The sequence below is a fragment of the Podarcis vaucheri genome, assembly GCF_965113315.1.
Source record: "Podarcis vaucheri genome assembly, chromosome: 2".
NCBI classification, from domain to species: Eukaryota; Metazoa; Chordata; class Lepidosauria; order Squamata; family Lacertidae; genus Podarcis; species Podarcis vaucheri.
The window spans coordinates 23,142,650-23,168,399 of NC_138760.1; the positions used below are offsets into that span (position 1 = coordinate 23,142,650).

Here is a 25,750-nt window from a genome sequence, read left to right on the forward strand (position 1 = left end):
TTGGCCCTCCAGCTGTTTTGGGACTACAACTCCCATCATCCCTAGCTAACAGGACCCGTGGTCTGGGATGATGGGAAATGTAGTCCCAAAACAGCTGGAGGGCCAAGTTTGGCCACCACTGGCCTAGGTCAATAGAGGCAGGTTTACGAGTCCAGGATCCTGTTCCCACAATGGCCAGCCTAATGTTTGTGTGAAGCCCTCAAACAGGATCTGGGTACAAGAGCCCTCTCTCTTCCCGCAGTTTCCAGCAACTGGTATTCAGAGGCAAACCGCCTTCATCCATGGTAACAGAACATCACCACTGGGGTTAGTACTTTATCCTAGATTCAGTGAATAGGAAACCACTCAAGGCACAAAGGGCTGTTCGTTTATTATAGGGTGGAAGGTTGGCGGTTTGAATCCCCGCGACGGAGTGAGCTCCCGTTGCTCCCAGCTTCTGCCAGCCTAGCAGTTCAAAAGCACACCAGTGCAAGCAGATAAATGGGTACCACTGCGGCAGGAAGGTAAACAGCATTTCCATGCACTCTGGCACTCGTCATGGTCCTCCGTGTGCCAGAAGCGGTCCAGTCATGCTGGCCACATGACCCACAAAGCTATCTGTGGACAAACGCCAGCTCCCTCGACCTAAAAAGCGAGATGAGTGCCTCACCCCATAGTTGCCTTTGACTGGACTTAACCATCCAGGGGTCCTTTACCTATGGGGTGGGGAACATTCTCAGCTCAAGGCTTGTATTTCTTTGTGGGCAACCTTCCAGGGGCCAGTTTCAGCCAGAGGCATAATATGGGATACCAATGGATGTGACTGTTATCCAGCCTACATTCTGCGCCCAGTCACTCTGTATGCAAACTGGGGGGAAGGTATTAAAAGGGAGGAGAAAGGGGAAGAAGATCTGGAACCCAGCACAAAAGACCCAGGGTCTAGACCCCGGAGTCTAGGCCCCATGGGCCACCCCTAACTGCACCTCTGCTGCTTGGATGGCTTCACACATGATGAGTTCTCTGCCTGGATGTAGGCAGAGTGTATGCGCATTAATTTATTTCGGTTCCTTGAATTAATCTCTTCCTATAGAACACATCAAAACAATATAGCAATAAAAACATCTACAACTAAAAACAATCTTCTTCTTCTTCCTCCTCTTCCTCTTCTTCTTCTTTTTAAAGAATACAGCATGTCTCTGCTTGAGCACATGTATGCATACTGGAAAGAAATAGGCAGCAACTCCTTGAGCATTCCTGGAGTCACATCTTCTGCCCTGAGAATTTGGAGAAGTAGTTACGTTCACTCTCTGTTGAGGGAAATTCAGTTGGCAGCTCAAAACTGAGGGGCAGAATTGAGGGTTGACATTTTGGCAGTGTTGGACTCTGTTTCACGATTCAAAGCGTTGGTGCTGACCTTTAAAGCCCTAAACGGCCTCGGTCCTGTATACCTGAAGGGGCGTCTCCACCCCCATCGTTCAGCCTGGACACTGAGATCCAGCACCGAGGGCCTTCTGGCAGTTCCCTCCCTGCGAAAAGTGAGGCTACAGAGAACCAGACAGAGGGCCTTCTCAATAGTGGCGCCCGCCCTGTGGAACGCCCTCCCATCAGATGGCAAAGAGATAAATAATTACCTGACATTCAGAAGACATCTTAAGGCAGCCCTGTTCAGGGAAGTTTTTAATATGTAACGCTGTACTGTTTTTAACACTGATTGGGAGCCGCCCAGAGTGGCTGGGGAAACTCAGCCAGATGGGCGGGGTATAAATAATAATAATAATAATAATAATAATAATAATAATAATAATTATTATTATTATTATTATTATTATTATTATTATTATTATTATTATTATTATTTTGAATCAAGCTGGTGTGGACTTCTCTGAAGGTATCATTGCATTGATGGTTCCTGAGATGAAATAATGGGTTTTAGTCTATGTTAAGATACCATCAGATGCATCTTAATTAAGATGGTGGACTGAACATTTCAAAACTCTGCTATTTTAACCATTGAGAGCTATATCCTTTTTTGTTTTTTGTTTTGTTTCTTAGTATTTCCAAGCAACACTGGCTACAAGGCTGTTATTTCCCTTTGTTTCTCAATCACCTTTCTACTTACGAATGTGTCAGTGTAAAATATACTGGGGGCTCTATGTTTCTTTCTAAGAATGGAGCTGCAGGTATTTTCTTGAAGGTTGGGGACTACTAGGTTTCCAGAGAAAGCATGATTGGCTTTCAAAGCAGCCACCTAAACACAAACACATTTTTGTGATTGAAAGGTCTGAAGCAATAGACACTTTCAAAGTCTTCATAGCTGATGAAATGTACTTTCTTAAACAGCATGCTATTTAGACTCCCTTCCCCTCTTGTTCTTCCAAAATATGAGGGTAGCATTCTTATGTTGTTCCCTAGCAACATAAATCTGAATGGATGGTGCAAAGCAATCTTTTACTGGTAGTTTCCCCTGCTTAAGTAAAATAAATACAAATAATTTTTTTGGAGTATCATCATTTCTTCTAAGAGAAACCTTGGATCTCAAATGCCTTGACTCCTGAACAAATCGGCTCCTGAACGATTGAAACCCAGAAGTGAGTGTTCCGGTTTTCAAACAATTTTTGAAATGTCCAGCATGGCATCTGCAGCTTCTGATTGGCTGCTCCTGTAGCCAATCAGAAGCCATGCCTTGGTTTCCGGGCGGTTCTGGGAGTCGAACGGACTCCCGGAATGCATTCTGTTTGTTTGTTTTTTTTATAAAATTTTTATTGGTTTTACAAAGTTTTTTTAAAAAACAAACAAACACTTAAAAAGACATACAAACACGTATAATTTCATAACTTTTTTTCATAAACGTCTTTTCCAGGACTCCCCCATACCCCCCCTTTCTGCATCCCAATGTCCATAATTTTATAGCAACTCCCAATTGTTCCTTTCCACCCTCTGTCATCTTGGTCTTTTCTGTATTCTGACCGTATATCACTGTATCCCTTTATTCCTGAAAACCACAACATTCTAACATTCATCAAGTTTATAATAGTCCTTAAGATAGCTTTTAAATTTTCTCCATTCTTCTTCCGCCGTCTCTTTTCCCTGATCACGGATTCTGCCTGTCATCTCAGCCAATGTCATATAGTCCATCACCTTCGTCTGCCATTCTTCCAGAGTGGGTAGATCTTGTGTCTTCCAATACTTTGCGATGAGTATTCTTGCTGCTGTTGTAGCATACATAAAGAAAGTTCTGTCCCTTTTTGACACCAATTGGCCGGCAATGCCCAAGAGAAAGGCCTCTGGTTTTTTCAAGAAAGCACATTTAAGTACCTTTTTCATTTCATTATAAATCATTTCCCAGAAGGCCTTAATCTTCGGGCATGTCCACCAAAGGTGATAAAAGGTACCTTCAGTCTCTTTACATTTCCAACACTTATTATCAGGCAAATGATAAATTTTTGCCAGCTTGACTGGGGTCATGTACCACCTGTAAACCATTTTCATAATGTTTTCCTTTAAGGCATTACATGCCGTAAATTTGATACCAGTGTTCCATAACCATTCCCAGTCAGCAGACATAATGTTATGACCAATGTCCTGTGCCCATTTAATCATAGCCGATTTAACTGTTTCATCTTGTGTATTCCATTTCAGCAGCAAGTTATACATTCTTGATAAGTTCTTAGTATTGGGTTCTAACAATTCAGTCTCTAATTTTGATTTTTCCACCTGAAAGCCAATTTTCCTATCCTGTTTGAAAAACTCCATTATTTGATGATATTGAAGCCAATTTTGTACTTTATGTTTCATTTTCTCATAACTTTGCAATCTCAATTTGTCTCCCTCCTGTTCCAAGATTTCCCAATACTTTGGCCATCCGACCTCCATATTGAGTTTCTTCACTGCTTTGGCTTCCACTGGAGACACCCATCTAGGGGTTTTGTTTTCCAACAGATCTTTATACCTTATCCAAACATTAAACAATGCTTTTCTAACAATATGATTTTTAAAGGCGCTATGCAGCTTAATTTTATCATACCATAAATATGCGTGCCAACCAAATGCATTATTAAAGCCTTCCAGATCCAAAATGTCTGTGTTTTCGAGGAGCATCCACTCTTTCAGCCAGCAAAACGCTGCTGCCTCATAGTACAGTTTTAGATCCGGCAGGGCAAAGCCCCCTCTTTCTTTAGCGTCTGTCAATATTTTAAATTTGATTCTGGGTTTTTTGCCCTGCCAGACAAACTTCGAGATATCTTTCTGCCACCTCTTAAAACATTCCATCTTGTCAAGAATCTGCAAGGTCTGAAACAAGAATAACATTCTAGGCAATACGTTCATCTTAATCACTGCAATTCGGCCTAACATTGACAATTTCAAATTTGACCATATTTCTAGATCTTTTTTGATTTCTGACCAACATTTTTCGTAATTATCCTTATACAAATTCAAATTTTTAGTTGTCAAATACACCCCTAGATATTTCACCTTCTTAACCACCGTCAACCCTGTCTCCTCTTGGAATTTCTCCTTCTCCATATCTGTTAAATTTTTTCCTAAAACTTTAGTTTTTTGTTTATTCAACTTAAATCCAGCTACCTGGCCAAACTGTTGGATTATTTCTAACACCTTTTTCGTACTAGTGTTTGGCTCTTGCAAAGTCAATACTAGGTCATCTGCAAATGCTCTTAGCTTGTAATGTTTAGCTCCGACCTGTACACCTTTAACCTGCTGCTCATTTCTAATCATATTCAGCAACACCTCCAGAACGGAAATAAAAAGCAATGGGGAAATTGGGCACCCCTGTCGTGTTCCTTTTTCTATCTTGAGTTCCTCAGTTATTACATTGTTTACAATCAACTTAGCTTTTTGTTCGGAGTATATTGCACCCAAGCCGTTCTCAAAACCTTGGCCTACCCCCATCCCATGAAGATTCTTTATCATAAAGCTCCAAGAAATATTGTCAAAGGCTTTCTCCGCGTCCACAAAAATCAATACTGCTTTAGTATTTATATTCACTTCTAACTTTTCCAAAATGTCTATTATATTCCTTACATTGTCTGATAGGTGTCTTTTTGGGAGAAAGCCTGCTTGGTCCTTATGAATCTTCTCCATCAACACTCTTTTAAATCTTTTTGCCAAAATGTCTGCAAAAATTTTGTAATCCACATTAAGTAATGATATTGGGCGGTAGTTCTTAAGTTGAGTCTTTTCAGTCTCTGTCTTTGGTATGAGTGAGATATACGCTTCTTTCCACGATTCAGGTGCCTTTTTCCCCTCTAAGATCTCATTACAGACTTCTTTTAACGGTTGAATCAACCACTCCTTCAAAGATTTGTAATATCTAGAAGTCAGTCCTGGAGATTTGCCCAATTGCATTTTCTGAATGGCAGCCTCTATCTCTTGTTCTGTTATTCTCTGATTCAGATCCAACTTACTCTGATGAGAGATTTTTTGTAATCCATATTTGTCGAGGAATTTGTCTATATCTTCTTCATTTTGCGGTCCTTGAGTATAGAGTTTTTTAAAATAACTTAAAAAGCAATTTCTAATTTCATTAGGTTTAGATATATTCTTTCCATCCACTTCTAGACTTGTGACCGTATTTAATTTCTGCCTTTTCTTCAGTTGCCATGCCAGAAGTTTACCACATTTATCTGCCGATTCAAATGTCTTTTGTTTCATTTGCTTTATCTTCCATTCAATCTGTTGGTTCATCAATTCCATATATTGTACTTGATATAACTTAATCTCTCTTAATATCTCCTGGGACTTTGGTTTTACTCTTAATTTTTTCTCTCCTTCCTTTATCTTTTCCAAAATCTTTTCCTTCTTCTCATTCTGTTTCTTCCTCTTTATTGAGTTTTGTTGAATCAGTAAACCTCGCATCACAGCTTTGCTTGCGTCCCAGATCACTCTTTTCTCCACATCGGCCCTTAAGTTTATTTCAAAATAGTCCTTTAAAGTTTTTTGGGCCTTCATGAGGATCTCGTTATCTCAAAAGAGGGTGTCATTCATTCTCCATCTAAATTGACCAGATGTTGTAAGTTTCATTTCCATCTTCACAGCGTTATGGTCGGAGCAGGTTTTTGGGCAGATTTCTACCTTTTTAATCTTTGGAGCCATCCCACTAGTAATCCAAATTTGGTCAATTCTGGTCCAGGTCATCATTGCTTGGGAGAAAAAGGTTCCCTCTCTCTCAAGAGGGTTTCTTGTTCTCCATATGTCTATTAAGTCCATATTTTCCGTCATTTCAAAAAAAGTCTTAGGAAGTCTCCCTTCCTTGGTAACTGTCAGTCTTTGTGCCTTATCCATGTTAGTGGAGACCACACCGTTCATGTCTCCCATAATTATCATATTGTAATCCAGATAGTCCGTCAAAGTTTCATGAAGTTTCTTAAAAAACTCAGCTTTGCCATCATTTGGTGCATAAATTCCAACTATCAAAAAATTTTCTCCTTGTACTTGGATCTCAACTGCCAAGTATCTCCCTTGTTCATCTTTAAACATCATTTTTGGAGCCCACTTCTCTTTTACATATATGACAACTCCTCTTTTTTTTAACTTTGTCTGATGATATAAATTCTTGTCCTAATCTTTTATTTATAAGTAATCTCCTGTGAGCTCTGGTTATATGGGTCTCTTGTAGGCATATCAAATCCAGTTGTTCTCTGTTCAAAATATGAAAAACTTGTCGTCTCCTCAAAGGCATGTTGAGCCCATTACAATTCCAACTAAGGAATTGCAGGGCCATCTTGTTATTTTTCTGACACTCCTCCAACAGCTCCAAGTTGTTGCTCTTCCTCTGATGGTGGTGGTTTGTGTCCAAACGAAAGATTCAGAATGTCTAATTCTCTCCTCTGTTCTGCAAGTGGGTCCACAGTTCCCTTCTGTAGGTCCTCTCGATTTCTTTCCAAAAATTTCTCTTTATCTTGAATAGTCTTTATTTTCACCTTCTTCCCCTTGTAATCGAAGGACAATCCCTGTGGAAATTCCCACCTGAAAAGTATAGTGTTCTTCTTTAGCAGATAAACCAGATCCTTATAGAAAGCTCTCAAATCCAGGATGTGTTTGGGAATGTCTTTAAAAATCTGTACAGCTGAATTTCCAATTTGCAAGGCCTTTTCAAAATGTAGTCTTAATATTTTGTCTCTTTCTTCCTTGGATCTAAGTGTAATCAAACAATCTCTCGGGGTCTTTCTGTTCTGCTTTTTACCCAGTCTGAACGCTGTTGTGATTTTAAATTCGTCTTCCTCCAGATCTTCCCAACAGTCAGCGAACTCTTGTGTTAAAAACTCCACGAGATTATCACCTTCGTTCTCTGGAATCAATCTCAATTTCAAATTTCTCTCTTTTCTCTGTAATTCCCATAGAGCCAGAGTTGCATCATGCTCATGCACCTTTTTGGCAATCGGTTCTAAGTTCTCTTGGGTCTCTCCAGCAATAGCTCTAGCTTCTTCAGCAATTTTACGTGTGGCAGAATTTTCCTCGACCAATCTATTTATAGATTCTGTATTCTGATCTAATCTTGCTGATATTTCTGTTAATTTTTGTGTATTTTCTGAAGTCTGTTTTGTTAGAGACTCCAGGGATTGGTTTATCTTAAGTAAGGCTTGTGTCACAGCATCCATGGAGACAGCTGTCACTTTTTCTTGTCCTATTGTTCCTGTAGGTCCTGCAGGAGTTGCGCCTGTGATCGAGCCTCTTTTCTTTAGTTGCTGTTGCTGCTGCTGGTACTGTTGTTGTTGTTTGGTCTTGGCTCTTGTGACTATCTCTTCTTGTGAGCCACTCATGTCAAGGTCATTTCCCACGGGAACTATTTCCCGATGGAAAGTTCCACTGTCTTGAGCTATGTCGGCCTTTACTTTGCCCTCTAGGGGGAGCAAATCAAAATGTCCAAATACAAAGGCAAAGAGAATATCCAAATACGTAGGAAAAAGACAAAAGGAAGGATTTAAAACAAGTATAGCAGGAGGCTTGTAACTGCAAATTGCCACAGTTTCCCAATAGATACTGTCTCAGCCTGCTCTGGTATACTGTAGCCAAGCAATACAAAAACTTTGTATCACCATGTAACTTTCACAGGCAGAGGAATGCATTCTGTTTGAGAACTAAGGTATGACTGGATCTTTAAGCTGCAGGATAGGAAGGGCCCAATCCTTATCTCAAATTTCACTGGTGGAGGGATTGCAGGATTTGGTGTAAGCCTCATTGCACCAGCAGAAGAGCAAATATACAACACAAAGTAGACATTCCACCTGTGAAGATATGCTCATGGGACAGCTGAAAAAGGGTGGGATGTGGGTGGGATGAGGTGGGACAAGGTGGTAAAGGGAAATAGCCCCCTTTACTCCATATTCTATATATCTCTGGACAATGCCCATGCTCCTGAAGACAACAGGATTTGATACCAACCCTGGGCCTGGTGCAAATAATAGCACCCACAAGTAACATGCCCACATAGCTAGAACACCAGTATTATTCTGCAAATCCCACATAGGGAATTCATAGCTCAGGTGATAAGGCAGTATGGGGCAGTATGGGGCAGTATCTCTCTGTCCTGCTCTCATGTGCACTTAGAATTTACAAGGCGAGAATCTGGTGAGAGGAACTATGAAGAAATGACACTTTCTGCAGAATTCTGACCTCTGCAGGACTGTGCACCACCCACACCCCCCTGGCAACTGTCAGGAAAGGGCAAATGTCACAGCACCTTCAGGTGGGGTGGACTTGCATTTCACTGTGGACGCTGAGGACTTTTTCTTCTTTCCCCACCCCACTTTTTTCAACTTGGGGAGAAAAACAACAAAGGGCTCAGCTACACAGCTGCAAATAAAACATTTTAACTGTGTTGTAAAGTGTGTTGTAAATGTCAGGGGACGTGGGTGGCGCTGTAGGTTAAACCACTGAGCCTAGGACTTGCCGATCAGAAGGTTGGCGGTCCGAATCCCTGTGACGGGGTGAGCTCCCGTTGTTCAGTCCCTGCTCCTGCCAACCTAGCAGTTCAAAAGCATGTCAAAGTGCAAGTAGATAAATAGGTACCACTCCAGTGGGAAGGTAAACGGCATTTCTGTGCGCTGCTCTGGTTCACCAGAAGCGGCTTAGTCATTCTGGCCACATGACCCGGAAACTGTACGCTGGCTCCCTCGGCCAATAAAGCAAGATGAGCACCGCAACCTCAGAGTCGGCCACGACTGGACCTAATGGTCAGGGGTCCCTTTACCTTTACCTAAAGTGCAATATGCAAATGTGACACTAGATGGCTATGATGAGCTATGTCAAATGCGATGTATTTTCCCCCAAAACATTTTTTTTTAAAAAAATATAAGTATTTCCACAACATTTTTTAAAGTGTGTCTACACCTAAGCCATCACTCTAAATTGCAGCTTGTCTATCAGCAGCGGCCTGGCTGTCATTCCCTAGGAAAATGTGGTCTGGAATGACCCATGGGAATGGCACTGTATGATTCCCAGGGCATTCTTGAGAGAAAAAAGATTGCCCTGTGCCATCTTCACCCATTCAGCTCTGAAAGTGCAAAGGGGGGTGGGGGGTGGATCTTGGCTAAATACTTGGGTCTACCACCAGTTTCCATAAACAAAACAACCTTGAGGAGAGCAGTTAGCAATGGGAGAAGTGGTGAGCAGAATGGAGCTTAACCCTTCCCCTATGCATAGACAACCCCTGTACTCCTGGGCGCACTTTTCCCTTCCTTCCTTCCTTCCTTCCTTCCTTCCTTCCTTCCTTCCTTCCTTCCTTCCTGTTAGAATTCCTGCTCCATGATTGCAGTCATGGGATTGTTGTCTATCACATGACGGTATATGTTTTGACTCCACAGGGTGGGAAGTGACAGAGACAGGATGTTTGTGTTACTGTGTTCCATGAAGTGGGACTATTGTCCTTTGGTTTTTTTCTCTCTTTGCTGTCTGATGCTAGAGAGAGAGAGGGAGCCATGTTGCAGTGCTCCGTGTGTGTTTATATGCAAATAAAGTAGATTAGCCAAAATGCTGAGTTGCTGAGGTCGGGCTTCAGAAAGCTTCTGAAGTTCCCGAACGATCGACCAGAAGGGAGGGAACATGCCAGTTGGGTTTGTGTCTTTGCCAGGGTCCTACTTGAGTGTAGAACGAGCTCCTGACACTACCTTCCTTGATCACTCGTAGCCGAGTAAGATTGTTTCCATGAACACAGTCTCAACCATGAGTCCATAAGTGACTGTGGAGGCCAATTCTGGATCCACATGTCCTTCCACAGTGAGGACATAGGTTTCTTGGCGGGAGTTGATCACACTGAGGGTTTGCCAAGTGTACCTTCCTCTGAGCACGTTTCTCCCTTGCGTCCTGAATTCAAGCATCTTCAAAGCCCATTACACCTTTGGTCAAGGCTGTTCTCCAATTGGAGCGCTCGCAGGCCAGTGTTTCTCACTTGTGAGTGGTTTTTTTTAAGATTTGCTGTGAGAGAGTCTTTAAACCTCTTTTTAAACTTCTTGACGCACACATATCAGTACTCTAACATGGGTCAGGAACTCCAAGAGGAAGTAGCTGGAGAGTTTTAGGGAAAATCTGTGAGCGGAGGAACAGTTAAATATGGCCTCTCACTCACCGATCTACTTTGCACCATTGCAAACTGCTCCCTCCTGAAGGTGCTTTGCTGTGGTGAAGCACCTGTCCTACTATTATTATAGGTAATTGGCAAGGTAGCTTGGCCCTTGGGCTGTAATACTGAAACTATTGCCCAATTTTGCCAGTGTAAGTGAAAGTTGGGATTCCACCAATCCAACAGTATATTCTTTTTCCAGGAAATGTTTTGCAGTCTTGCAAAGCTACAGAAACCAGGCTGATCCCAATGGTTGGCATTAAAGTACTGCTTGTATTGATTTATCAGACAAGGTAAGGCTATGTAAGTCATCCGCTGAAAATATACGGATCGGCATTCATCGTGAAGGAACAACAAAGATGTTTTGGATACCTCACTGTAAATCCTTTATCACAGAGCCTACAGACAATGATCCTGAAAGATGTTCCTGATGCCAATCTATACAGCAGATACACACATTCTTTCCTTTGTCAAAGGATGGATGAATAAATCATTACTAAAGGGATGCCTTTTCCTAATCTCTGCTGAAATCACAAGTGTATTTTAAGAGGATTGTGGTTACAATGAGATGGGGTTTGTGTTTTCACTCTGATTATTTTCAGGGTTGTAATTATTTTTTAAAAAAATGCATTTTCTAATAAGTCATTGTGAATTTGTGTAGTCTAAAATTACTTAAAGGTAAAGGTACCCCTGCCCGAACGGGCCAGTCTTGACAGACTCTGGGGTTTGTGCACCCATCTCACATCTATAGGCCGGGCGCCAGCGCTGTCCGGAGACACTTCCGGGTCACGTGGCCAGCGTGACAAAGCTGCATCTGGCGAGCCAGCGCAGCACACGGAACGCGGTTTACCTTCCCGCTGGTAAGCGGTACCTATTTATCTACTTGCACCCGGGGGTGCTTTCGAACTGCTAGGTTGGCAGGCGCTGGGACCGAGCAGCGGGAGCGCACCCCGCCGCGGGGATTCGAACCGCCAACCTTTCGATCGGCAAGCCCTAGGCGCTGAGGCTTTTACCCACAGCGCCACCTGCGTCTAAAATTACTTACAAGGAAGTAAATCCTCTTTGGAAACAGTAGAACTTGCATAAACATGAATATGTATAGGATTATGCGGTACAAGCCGTTATCTTCTTAAAAGCTGGCGTCACCATCATAATATCACACAGGATTAATATTCTATCTCTTTTTATTTTATTGATATGCTGCATTTTGAGTGACCCTCACAACCTATGACTTAATGATCTAGAAACTATACGATAAAACTGCAAAGACAACCTACAAAGAAAACATTTTGAAATGAGGTTTCTCCTTCTCAAAATGTTGTCCTCTGGTGGTGGATGGGGGAGACCACACCAGGAGCAAGATGGTGGACCATTAAAAAAAAATAAAAATCTGTATAGCTCCAGCCTCAGTCATTCATCTGCAACATGAGGATAAAGCTGACGTCATCATCAATATCAACATCATCAGAAATTATTTCTACCCTGCCCATTTGGCTGGGTTTCCCCAGCCACTCTGGGTGGCTTCCAACAAAAGATTAAAAATACATTAAAACATCAGTCATTAAAAGCTTCCCTAAACAGAGCTGCCTTCAGGTGTCTTCTAAAAGTCAGATAGTGTCCCTTGACATCTGGTGGGAGGGCGTTCCACAGGGCGGTCACCACTACTGAGAAGGCTCTCTGCCTGGTTCCCTGTAACCTCACTTCTCACAGGGAGGGAACCGCCAGAAGGCCCTCGGTGCTGGACCTCAGTGTCCGGGCTGAACAATGGGGGTGGAGATGCTCCTTCAGGTATACTGGACCGAGGCTGTTTAGGGCTTGAAAGGTCAGCACCAACACTTTGAATTTTTCTCGGAAATGTACTGGGAGCCAATGTAGGTCTTTCAAGACCAGTGTTTAGTGGTCTCGACTAGTCTCAGTGCAAGGATTCTTGTAAAAATTGTTGAGAGCATAGAAGTGAAGTTCTTAAGTGCTGCATAAATGCTAAGTTCCTGTTACTAAAATAGGGACTATCCATATGAAAATCCTGAAGAAGATCATTTCTAATATTTTTCTCCATACAGTGGTACCTTGGTTATCAAACAGCTTAGCTGCCGAACAAATTGGCTCCTGAACGCTGCAAACCTGGAAGTAAGTGTCCCAGTTTGCGAACTTTTTTTGGAAGCTGAACATCTGACATGGCTTTTGTGGTTTCCGATCGATTGCAGGAAGCTCCTGCAGCCAATCGGAAGCTGCGCCTTGTTTTCCAAATGGTTTCAGGAGTCGAACGGACTCCCGGAATGGATTAAGTTCGAGAACCAAGGTACGATTGTGTAGTAAAAATGTATGGATGCCCCTGCAAAGCCTCCATTGGATGATTTGTAGTGCCACATCATAATCCTGGATTTGCATGAAGCCACAGAAGGGTAGGAGAGCAAAAAATGAAGGCAGATTTCACAACAGCAGTGGCCATGGTGTGGGACTGAGGAGGGGGAAAGTGGTGGCTTGAAACAACAGCAGAAGCTTGAGTAAAACAGAGATGAAGGAAACTGAGAGGGAAATGGCAGCTTTAAACAATGGCAGAGGAATATTTAAGCACTTTGAATTTGGAGTCTGGCCATATTTGGAGACAGACAGGTTAGCCATCCCTCTCTTAGAAAATAGGGGTGGCATACAAGTATACAGGGCTGTCCTTTCTTTATCCATGAAATCCTCAATGGTGTGCATTTTTTACTCTGGCCTTTTCATACAACAACTTGTATATCAATTCACTACATGCTGGCTGTCATCCAGCACAGAATTAAACATGATTCCCTTTGAAAATAGAGTTTAAGTGTGCTTTCCCTCTGTATTGGAGATGCGACCTTTGTATTTTCCTGAACAGAGCGCTTAATATTGTTCATCCACGGCACTATTTTTTACCCTTTTGTTTGAAATCCCATTGTCTATTCTCCTGGGAATTCATTTGCATTACAAATCGCAAATTTATTTCCGCAAACGGTTGGCAGATAATAATTACTGTTTGAACTGTCAGCTACAATATGCCCAAACTGTTGCTATATCCACGCGCTAAATGACTTTGCTGTCCACGAAAGAAAATTAATTATACTTTGTTGCTGAACAACTTTGAGTGAATTGAGATAGGTGGAGCCAAATGAAAGCGAAGGAGCTGATAATTCATTGAAACGAGTTGTTTCTCTCTCCCCTCCCCTCCCCTCCCCCATCACTTGCTAAGTCAAGTGCGGCAAATTATTGCCTTATTTCTTTGCTCAAAACGTATTCATTTTCTCAATAGCAAATGTTTGCCTTTTAGTATTTCCTATGACCAAGGCTGAAGTCAAGAATACTATTTTGGGTGTATAAAATGAGTTAAACTGATCTTTTGTTAACAGCCTACAATTTAGTCTTTTGTTTCAACCAATTGTGCCTAACTGCTAATCTAGGAATCCTCAGTTTGGGTACCATTTAAAGCTCTTACAGATGTTTCAGAAATGACATTATGTTGTGCTTTATTATGTGACTTTACCAAAGCACTGGAACAGGGCCTGTTGCAAGGATGGGTCTTACCTCCTGCCACAGACTCATCTGATTGCCCCAGAAATGTACAGGCAACTCCCTACTTGAGTGCAATTTACCACCACGCACATGCATGGCAACAGGAACCTGGAAGTGGCAGGAGAGAGCTGGGAAGTCCTTGGTGGCTCAGGGGGAAACCCTCCTCAGAACCTGAAGAGGCATCCTTTTTGGGTTCTGGGGCGGGTCTCCTCATGAGCCAGAGGCACAGCGGGGCTTTGTTGAGGTTGCTCGGCCTCGCCTAACAGTTGATTTGTGGGGTAGCGCAGCAGCAAATTTCCTGTGCACATAGGAGCCAATAAAATATTTGAGGGGGCCTCCCCCCTCAAGTTGATGGGCATTGCCATTCAAATAGTATGTGTGTGCCCATTATGTGATCGATTATGCGGGGCAGGATTTTCCTGGATCCCCCCAATATTTTATTCAAAGTGGCAACCCTGCCCACACATCAGCTGTTAGGCGGGGAGACTGAGCAGTCAAACCCCAGCATAAGTGGGGTGTCGTCTGTATCTGATTTCCCACAATTGCTTTCTACCTATGTTGCTCTTCAAGGCCTCCCAAAGCAGTAACAGGCTGACCTAACAGGCCTCTTAGTGAAGATGACCAAGGGCCCCTACACAATCAGTGATCAAGACTGAATACCACCCTACTTTGATAAATGAAATCTTGGTTCCTGCCTGGCCTTACTGAGCATCTCTCTGTTATTTTCAAGCTAAATCGAACATGGTCAGATCTCAGTTATTTGTCTAGAACTTCAGGAGTCCTACATAGAGAGATTCACAGTGGACTTTGAAAGACAGTGTCTGATACATGCACCCTCTTGCTTGCAGTCCTCGGAGTTAGCAAGTCCTACCTTACCCTCACTGCAGCAGCAATAGGAATTTGCAAGCAGGTGAAGACCAACTGTGCCATGAAACAGTCTTGTACTGGGGTTTCGAGGAGGGGTGGCAAGAGAAGAGAAGAGAAGAGAAGAGAAGAGAAGAGAAGAGAAGTGGCCAAGGCAAGATTGCTCACATGCTATCCATGATAATGATAATGTAAAGGTAGAGGGACCCCTGACCATTAGGTCCAGTTGTGGCCGACTCTGGGGTTGCGACGCTCATCTCGCTTTATTGGCTGAGGGAGCCAGCGTACAGCTTCCGGCTCATGTGGCCAGCATGACTAAGCCGCTTCTGGCGAACCAGAGCAGCGCACGGAAACGCCGTTTACCTTCCCGCCGGAGTGGTACCTATTTATCTACTAGCACTTTGACGTGCTTTCGAACTGCTAGGTTGGCAGGAGCAGGGACTGAGTAACGGGAGCTCACCCCGTCGCGGGGATTCGAACCGCTGAGCTTCTGATCAGCAAGTCCTAGGCTCTGTGGTTTAACCCACAGCGCCACCCACGTCCCTATGATAATGATACCATGCACTTAATTTATGTAGCAAAGATATGCTGCAGGAGCAGGGTGGAGAAGCAACTTAGTATGAGCTGCAATTGTAGTTTCAATTGATTAAATGAATCATTTAATAAAGCTTTCAGTTCTTGTTACCAGTTACAAGGGTAAGGGTAAAGTTGTCAAGTTATTTTATTCTCTAGGGCTTTTGCACATCGTGTAGTGAAGTTCTTCAATAACACCACCAACCTCTGTTGTTTGGCTGAGGCCTCCATTTATGTGTGGCATGACCTAGCATGGTCCTAGGTGGATAGTGTCATTCTGTTGTTTAGTCACTGGGTGGCGCTGGACTTGGTTATCATTTGGAGCTTCCTGTTACTGTTCTGCTCTCATTTAAGAGAGAGAATGAAGTCTTTGTCTAGCTTCCTGGCTGGTGCATCCTCTGAGGTTTGTCTGGATGTTGGCAATTTCCATACTAGAAATAACTAGATATTGTCTCAACCAATGTGGCTGCTACTTAGAGCAACAGCCCTGTGTTTCCTTTCCTCATTCTAGCAAAAGAGAATGTGTGCTATGATGCAGCTGAGCTCAGTTTCTCCTTCACACTTCATTAGCTTTTACTAGCAGAGGTGAGGAAACTAAGAGTGTGGTGGTATCATATGATGCAGCTTATTTTAGTACAATGGTTCAAGGAACCTGTGGCACTCAAGAAACTGATTGAGTTGAGTCCACTCCCCTCATTCCCAGTCAGCATGGCCAGTGGTCAGGGATTATGGGAGTTATAGTCTAACAACATCTGAAAGGCCACAGGATCCCTACCCCAATTATAATAGATATCGTTGAAGACTAGGGACTGCAGCTCCTGCTTGCTACGTTACCTATTGGCAGCCACAGGAACTCCAGCCTGACAACAGCCTTACGTTTTAATATATATAGGAAGAAATGCATTGGCAGCCATTCAACCCTTTTCATTCTAGCCATTCATCCCTAATATTGCCCTCTGCAATTCTTATTTTTAAAACAATGGTTTTGCTCTATTTAGTGAACTGTATGCATTTCCCCGAGTTTTTGAGTTCTAGCATGATCTCAGTTTTGGTTGTTGTTGTTTTAGTTCTGTGTTCATACTTTGTTTCTCTTTTTATTCCTTCTGTCAAAGAGCACCCCATAACGGTGTCCAAAGAGCAGCTTCCTGTGATCATTTTATAAGGATGTTATAAAACTAAGAGTTACATTTATGACCCCATTTTCATCTTCTGGCATCTGTCTTGAAATAGCTGCCTATGAGGATCTCACCCCCTCCCTTCTAGCACGACTTTGATAAAGACGATATAGACTGCTTGACCCACACAATTCAAAGCCGCGAGGGCTATTCGCTACAGTCCTGCAATTCTCCCAATTGTTTCCAAAGGCTTTTGTCTAAAGCGAGCTCCAAAGCCAGGCCCAATATTCGTAGCAGATTCATTATGTGGCTCCTGATGTGTGCTTCTTTTAGTAGTTTTAAATTTCAGTTTGCAGTAAGAGGAGCAGGGGCAAGGCCTATAAAATTATATCTTTCTTGCCTTCGTTTTCCCATGCCACATGATGCTTTTATTAAGATGATATAGTATTTTTATTTGCCTTGAAATCTTAGTTTCATGATGTTAATTTGGTTCAGATGGTGGCACCAGACACATGAAGCTTTGAGAACTTTGATATTCTACAGGACAATTGGAATTCTTTAATGCCAAAACAGAGAACCTTTTTTTAAAATAAAACAAAACAACCCACAGGTAGTAATATCTTATTATTGGTTTTGTGCTTAAGTTACATGTAAAAGTCCACAGCAAGACTGGCAGGAACAAAGAAGGCCTACAAAGATGTGTTATCGGTTGCAACTCTCCTCTTGTATGGCTTATTTTAGGGATCTGTGAAAGCGCCACAAGATCTCATCGCTGTGATTCAGCAAATACTAAAAGCTCAGCCAAGATCCACGTTTCATTCTTAGTGCTGATCTGCAGGCATAGTAGCCCTGACGACAATTTTCTTTCCATGCTGAAGGGACTTGCATGTGCATCCTTCACTGGGTCCAATTCATGAAATTTGTTTCCCTCAAAGAAAAGGAGGTCACCTGAGATGTACCCAAACTTTGGGGGCTAATGGGCACATTTGGGAAATGGCAGCCGTGGGTGCGCAGCACAGTGGTTCCCACAGATAGATGAGCAGAAAAAGGGACGAAACCACAACATGGTGTGGGCATACTCCTGTCAAGAGCCCTTCCAATAGGGGGAAAGGCACCTACACCAGCCTCTGCCACATTTGCTCAGAGAGAGGTGGTCTTTGCACCACTCCCCTGCTCATAATGGGCTGGAGGGTGTCTAGTCCTGTCATCCAATGGGCATGTTTAAGGGGCGTGTTTAATATAGGAGAAGCTGAGCCAGTGTAAACAGGAAGTGAGCAGGAAGTGCAGTCATCAAACCCACTGTGGGAGGGGATATTTTGCCGAGGCCTTTGATGGACAAAGTCAGAGGTTATTCAGGAGTGGAAAGCAGGAGGTCAACACCCCAAGCAGCTGTTTGCCGCTATTTTAACATACTGCTGTACTCCAATACAAATTTCCAGCTATAAATGAAGCCTAACTAATTCATACGTCATCACTGGTTGGGGGAGTGGAAGTGGGAAGCACCGGGAAAGACATATAAAGAGAAGCCCGTTCCAGTTTTTAATGGAACAAGTGACGAGGCTTTAAATAATGGTTTGTTATCCCAATACAACAACAACAACAACTTATTATTTATAACCCGCCCATCTGGCTGAGTTTCCACAGCCACTCTGGGCAGCTTCCAACCGAATATTAAAAACATACTACAGCATCAAACATTAAAAACTTCTCTAAACAGGGCCACCTTCAGATGTCTTTTAAAAGTCAGATAGTTGCTTATTGCCTTGACATCTGCTGGGAGGGCATTCCACAGGGCAGGTGCCACCACCAAGAAGGCCCTCTGCCTAGTTCCCTGTAACCTCACTTCTCGCAGCGAGGGAACCACCAGAAGGCCCTCGGCGCTGGATCTCAGTGTCCGGGCTGAATGATGGGGGTGGAGACACTCCTTCAGGTATACAGAACCGAGGCCATTTAGGACTTTAAAGGTCAGCACCAACACTTTGAATTGTGCTCGGAAATGTACTGGGAGCCAATGCAGATCTCTCAGGACCAGTCTTGTATGGTCTTGGTGGCCACTGCCAGTCACCAGTCTGGCTGCTGCATTCTGGATTAGTTGTAGTTTCCAGGTCAGCCCCACTTAGAACACATTGCAGTAGTCCAAGTGGGAGATAACTAAAGCATGCACCGCTCTGGCAAAACAGTCTGCGGGCAGGTAGAGTCTCAGCCTGTGTACCAGATGGAGCTGGTAGACAGCTGCCCTGGCCACAGAATTGACCTGCGCCTCCATGGACAGTTGCGAGTCCAAAATGACTCTCAGGCAGCACACCTGCTCCTTCAGGGGCACAGTTACCCAATTCAGGACCAGGGAGTCCTCCACACCAGCCTGTCCCCCAAGAACTGTACTTCTGTCTTGTCAGGATTCAACCTCAATCTGTTAGCTGTCATCCATCCTCCAACCACCTCCAGACACTCACACAATATGGATCTTTGGCACTTCTTCCAATTCAGCCAGTTATGTGAGAGCAGCTCAGCAAGGTGGATTTATTTTGTTTGCTAATGGTCAGTCATGGACATTCTTTGACTTTTTGCTGTATATTAGGAGGAGCCTAGGTCAAGCCACTTCATGCCATTTAATGATTTTATACAGCATCGAGTCTCAGACAGATTATGCTCTCCTTGTATTTCAAAGAAAATTAAAAGTGTTTGGTGATTTGAGAGAAACCATACTTTTATTGTTCCCCTGGTATGCCTTGTCTGTGGGGTTTGTATGTCGTGTTTTTCTTTTGGGGTTGGGAGAGGGATATGATTAGATTATTTGAATGTCCTCTGGATTAGGGAACAAACAACGTAAACTTGAAAGCTTCAGCAACTGTGGTTCACTAGAAGTGTTTTGTGGTGGTTGCATTAAATCCATTGTGAAGTTAGGAAATGAGCTGCTTTTGATCTCATTTATTGGATAATATAAAATCTCCAGTAAATTGGGCCCACTGTTGCTGTAAATAAGAGACTCTCGGTTTAAACCAGTATAAACTGTGTGAATAATACAGGTGGAAGATATTAAATTGTATGGGGTGGTAAAGGAGCTCAGCACAATGGGATATCTTTTTTTCAAGAGGTTCCATTGAAATAGCTCAGACCCTCCAAGTGTCCCTATTTTCCAGGGACAATTCCAGATTTACAGAAGCCATCCCGTTTTCTGGTTTGATCCCAGAATGTCCTGCTTTTCCTTAGGACATCCCTATTTCCATTGGAGAAATATTAAAGGGTACGGTAAGGTACCCGGATCATTAGATCCAGTCGCGGACGACTCTGGGGTTGTGGTGCTCATCTCGCTTTACTGGCCAAGGGAGCTGGCGTACAGCTTCCGGGTCTTGTGGCCAGCATAACTGAGCTGCTTCTGGTGAACCAGAGCAGTGCACGGAAACACCGTTTACCTTCCCACCGGAGCGGTCCCTATTTATCTACTTGCACTTTGACGTGCTTTCGAACTGCTAGGTTGGCAGGAGCAGGGACTGAGCAACGGGAGCTCACCCCGTCGCAGGGATTCGAACTGCCGACCTTCTGATCGGCAAGTCCTAGGCTCTGTGGTTTAACCCACAGCGCCACCTGCGTCCCTTTTAGAGGGTATGGTAGGATGTCCCTCTTTTCCACACAGAAATGTTGGAGGGTATGGAGTTATGCGACCCCTGAACCAAGGAGATAAGTAACTCTACAACCTTTAGAAGACACCTGAAGGCAGCCCTGTATAGTTTTATTATGTTTTACATGTGTTGGAAGCCACCTAGAGTGGCTGGGGAAACCCAGTCAGATGGGTGGGCTAATAATAATAATAATAATAATAATAATAATAATAATAATAATAATAGAATAAGATGTCCCTCTTTTCATCAGATAAATATTGGAGGGCATGATAGCTCAATAGTGATCGTGCAGATGATGCCTTAAGGGAATATGGAGAGGGGTGTGTGATCATGGGTGGAAACTATTCTACTGTACAAAGGTCAAATCCACATTCATTGCTCTGCTCTTTCTTGTCTGTGCTCCTGCCCACCACTGCCCTGTGGCCTCCAAAAGGTTGCCCAGAAGGTAATATGCTCCCCAGTATGCAAACGGATTTCCAGTTCCAACATAAAACCAGTCTAGATGGTGCATTGTTTTAAACCTTGCTCTACGCTCTACTGATGCAGTTCAGAAATTAGAGCTTGTACAATCTAGAGAGTCATTGCTAAGCCCTTGAAAGACTTGGGACACAGGCTTCTGACATCACTTTCAGGATCTGTGGTGCTAAGAGTGACCAGGTGTGTTGCTTTATAGAAGGCGGCCTTTGAATTGAAAGGCTGTCTGGCCAAAATGTGGATTAAAGATGAATAGCCACGAGAAGAGAGACGGCATTGAAGTTGGATCGATTTAACAGGTACATATGTTACCTGGTCAGTGTGAGAAATATATTTCTGTTTAAATATAGCAATTACTAGGGACGCGGGTGGTGCTGTGGGTTAAACTACAGAGCCTAGGACTTGCCAATCAGAAGGTCAGCGGTTCGAATCCCTGTGACGGGATGAGCTCCCATTGTTCGGTCCCTGCTCCTGCCAACCTAGCAGTTTGAAAGCACGTCAAAGTAGATAAATAGGTACCGCTCCGGCGGGAAGGTAAACGGTGTTTCCGTGTGCTGCTCTGGTTTGCCAGAAGCGGCTTGGTCATGCTGGCTACATGACCCAGAAGCTGTATGCCAGCTCCCTTGGCCAATAAAACGAGATGAGCACTGCAACCCCAGAGTCGGTCACGACTGGACCTAATGATCAGGGGTCCCTTTACCTTTACTTTACCAATACATTAGCACTTATAGATGTAAATTTATAGGTGTACATTTTATGCAAATCTGTGTACCCCTTTGTCCTTTGGGGGGGGATGTGTAAGTAGCCTTTTACTGCTATGCAAAATGTCTGGATCAAGCCCCACCTCCCAAATCATTGCTGCATTCAAACTACGGAAGCTTAAAAGGTCCAAAAAGCACAGGACCCCTTGGCATATGTAACACCAACCTTTCCATGGGACTCTGGATAGCCCAGTTGGTTAGAGTGCAGTGCTGATAACGCCAAGGTTGCAGGTTCATTCCCCAGATGAACCAACTGCATATTCCTGCATTCAAGGAGTTTGGACTGGAATGATCCCGGGGGTTCCTTTCTAGCCCTTCAGTTCTTTGATTCTGTGTCTCTTCTCTACCAAGGAACCCCAGAATGTCCAAAATGGAAGAGGGCCCCATGAGGACAAACCCATCATCCCCTTGCAGAGGACCATCAGTGTCGGATTTACGTATATGCTAAACAAGCTATAGCTTATGGCCCCAAAGGGGCCCCCAAAAAAATAAAGGGGGGGGACTGGATGTACATTTCCAAAATATAAGATAAAAAACAAATAAAATAAAACCTACATACAGCAACAGTGATTTGTAGACTCCTATGATGTACGTAATGGGCCCTGCCTGCTAGCCTGCTCCCTAAAATATCACTGGTTTGCTCATTTCTATATATAGGGTGCCATGGACTGGTTGCATGGGCCTCATCAAACCTAAATCCAGCCCTGAGGACCATTGACAGTGATAGGAATGGTTTTCCACTCTTTTTTAAAAAAATGGTTTTTAAACAAATACAATAACCATTAAACTTTTATCCAGCAGTTAGTGGTGTTAGTTTTACCCATTGTCTCTAGATAGTCACCTGCACATTCAGCATTCAAAAATTTACTTACTGATCTCACCTAATCCCAGAACAGAGCACAGTGGCATAGCGTGGGGGGTGCAGGGGGGGCCGGCCGCACTGAGTGCAACATCTGGGGGTTAGGGTTAGGGGCGCAAATCCACGGGTTAGGGGGCGCAAATTACTTGCCTTGCCCCGGGTGCTGACAACCCACGCTACGCCACTGAACAGAGCAGGAAACTATTGGGATATGTTTTTTGAGTTCCAAAGGCCCTGATTATGCTATTTCTTTGGCTTTCTAAAAATAGATTTTATGTGTTACTTGCAGGGTATTGTATAACCTCAAAAGTAAAACCTGGAAGTCTGAAATTTGCATGAGCGCCAGTAGTGGGGCTTCTCTAGAGTAAGTAAGTCACTGACTCCAACCAGTGCTTGTAACTGCCTGAACATTCCTCTGTTTTCACTGAGATTGCTGCATTGGCCATGGGACAATTTGCTGGAACAAACCTTAGATCTTTTATGGAAGGCTAATTTTCCCCAGACAATATCATGTAGCAGACAGTTCACACAGGCAGGCAGCGCTGAGCTGTAAAATAAATGGACTCTGGCGAGAAAGTTACCTTTCCCTCTAAAATTGTCTTGGTATATCTTAAGATAGAGTCTAATTATAGAGATTGGCATATATGGCATGCAAATGAAATCCTATATTAGACTTGAAAGAGGGTGGTCTCCTCCCCCCAGCGCGGCCTTTAACTGGGGGTTTAATGTATGTACAATATACAAACATTTTTGACAGACTATTAACACCTATGATCTTGTAAATATTTGCAATTTTCTAGATCATAAATATTGCTGCATAAGCAGTTCTTTCAGGACATCATTTATACTCCATTAAAGGTTAATTTACAAGTTAGTGCCTTATAGAAAGAAGATATGTGTACTTTTATGTTAATGTGCTGTAAAGGGAGACTAGTGTCTCCAGAAGCAATTTGTAATTCTCCAGCGGCTATTCCCTGTGGCACCACTCAGAGCTCCATGTGAATTCTTTTCATCGGTTCATGTTTATGGCGAGCTTAATCTTCTGTTTTGGAGAAGGAGGGTGGGAGGAGGGAGGAGGAGAGAGAGTGGAAGAAGAAGAAGAAGAAGAAGGGAGAGGGAAAGATCTTAGGTATTCAGGCTGCATTTGAAAGCATCTCTGTGTTTGTTTAAACAGTCTCACATAACACAGAGACTCATTCGTCACAGGGCTCGGATACCTGCTTCTGAACCTTGACACTACTTGCAACCAGGAGACTGGGTTGCTGCTGGGCTCCAGGCGTCCTGATGTCATGGGGAGGGGGGAGGTGAGATGGTGACTGAGCAAGGACTAACTTTCAAAGGTGAAAGGCTCCGTTTTAAAAGCAGGCAAGATGTACCTTCCAGCAATTGCAATGCATTCTAGTGCAACCTGTAAACGGTTGCCTAGAATTCAGAAGAACGTGCGTTTTCTTTTGTGACTTTCTAATCTTTGCCGTTTCATTGCGTAAAAAAACAACACAATGCAGACAAAGAAGTAGCTACATATGCTCCTTTTTGTCATATGAGCTGAAACGTATATAATAATCTGAATGTAACAAATTTCAAGACGACTGCCTTCTTTTTCTTTGGCAATCACTCGTAGCTCAGTAAAGATTGTCCTCCATGAACACAGTCTTAACAGTGAGTCCATAAGTGACAGTGGAGGTCAATTCTGGATCCACGCGTCCTTCCACAGTGATATAGTTTTCCAGGCAGGAGTTGATCATAGTGAGGATTTGCCAAGCATGCCTTCCTCGTAACACGTTTCTCCATTTCATCCTAAGTTTGAGTGTCTTCAAAGCCCATGACACCTTTGGTAAAGGCTGTCCTCCAACTGGAGCGATTGCAGGCCAGTGTTTCCCAGTTGTCGGTGTTTATACTACATTTTTAAAGATTTGCCTTGACAGAGTCTTTGAACCACTTTTGTTGAACACCAGCATTACGCTTCCCATTTTTAACTTCAGAATAGAGTATAGTTGCTTTGGAAGACCATAGTCAGGCATCCACGCAACATGACCAGTCCAACGAAGTTGATGTTGAAGAATCATTGCTTCGACACTGACATTAGTTCGCCTGTCTTCCCAAGTGATGTGTAAACTAACTGCAATGGGGCAATAACTATAGTTTGCTATCCATGTTCATTAAAATGAATAAAAAAGCAATGCAGACATATTTCATCACACCCACAGCAACTTCCATGACTAAAATAAGAACTCATCACAGGGGAGGTCTTCAGACCAGTAGCCCTTTTGTTGCTAAACCCACTGCATGGGATTGTTTTGCTATGAGGATGAAATAACCATTTTGAGCTCCTTAGATGAATGGTAGGATATCAACGGGGTGATTGATGAGGATACAGATACACATCTTATTGTTATAGTGGTGGGTAGTGAATCAGTCCTGTGCTTTGGGACAGAAATATGTCTCTTCACAAATACTATCAAAATGTACAAGAAGATTTAAATGTAGCAATAAATAATATTATTAATTTTATTATCTGTAACCCACCCATCTGACTGGGTCACCACTCTGGGCGGCTTCCATCATACATAAAAAATAACAACAAAAAAACCATTCCCTATACAGGGCTGCCTTCAGATATCTTTTATAAGTTGAATAGTTACTTATCTCCTTGACATCTGATGGGAGAGCATTCCACAGGGTGGGTGCCACGACCAAGAATGGCCTCTGCCTGGTTCCGTATAACTTCACTTCTCACAGTGAGGGAACCCCCAGAAGGCTCTCAGTCCTGGATCTGAGTGTCCAGGCTAAATGACAGGGTGGAACACTCCTTCAGACATACAGTGGTACCTCTGGATGTGAGTGGGGTCCGTTCCGAAGCCCCGTTCACACCCTGAAGCAAACGCCCCCCGCGTCTGTGCAAGCGTGGGTCGCGATTCGCCGCTTCTGCGCATGCGTGTGATGTCATTTTGAGCGCCTGCGCGAGCGCGAAACCCGGAAGTAATGCATTCCGTTACTTTTGGGTCACCGTGGAGCGCAACCTGAAAACGCTCAACCTGAAGCAACTTAACCCGAGGTATGACTGTAGAGGCCTGAATCTGTTTAGGGCTTTAAAGGTCAGCACCAACATTTTGAATTGTGCTTGGAAAGCGCTTCAACACATGAAAATATACACTTTTAATAGCCACCGCGGGCAGGGGGAACCACGTGGCGGTGTCTTCAGAACGCAAGGAGACACATTAAACGTCATGCACCAAATGCCAGCAATCCCCCTGTAGTTACTTCTCTTGATGGACAAGTTATTGCTTTCTTGTTCCTCAGCCCCAGCTGCTCTCTTTGATGACTCATCAGCAGTGTCGTAAGCAGGGACCGATGCATTTGCACGCTGTGACGCCATGGATTTAGCAGGAAATGAACTG

General features: G+C 43.5%; 1 protein-coding gene across 3 annotated transcripts in view; it reads left to right on the plus strand.

Moving 5' to 3' along the window:
* ANKFN1 (ankyrin repeat and fibronectin type III domain containing 1) overlaps positions 1-25,750 on the plus strand; it is a 250,655-nt gene that overhangs the window by 54,927 nt on the left and 169,978 nt on the right. The window contains exon 2 of one of the 3 annotated variants that reach the window (XM_082212408.1): positions 22,642-22,716. The exons of the other annotated variants lie outside the window; for them this stretch is intronic. The gene's annotated coding sequence lies outside the window, so the exon portion shown is untranslated. The remainder of the gene's footprint in view (positions 1-22,641; positions 22,717-25,750) is intronic. 3 annotated transcript variants of the gene reach the window in all.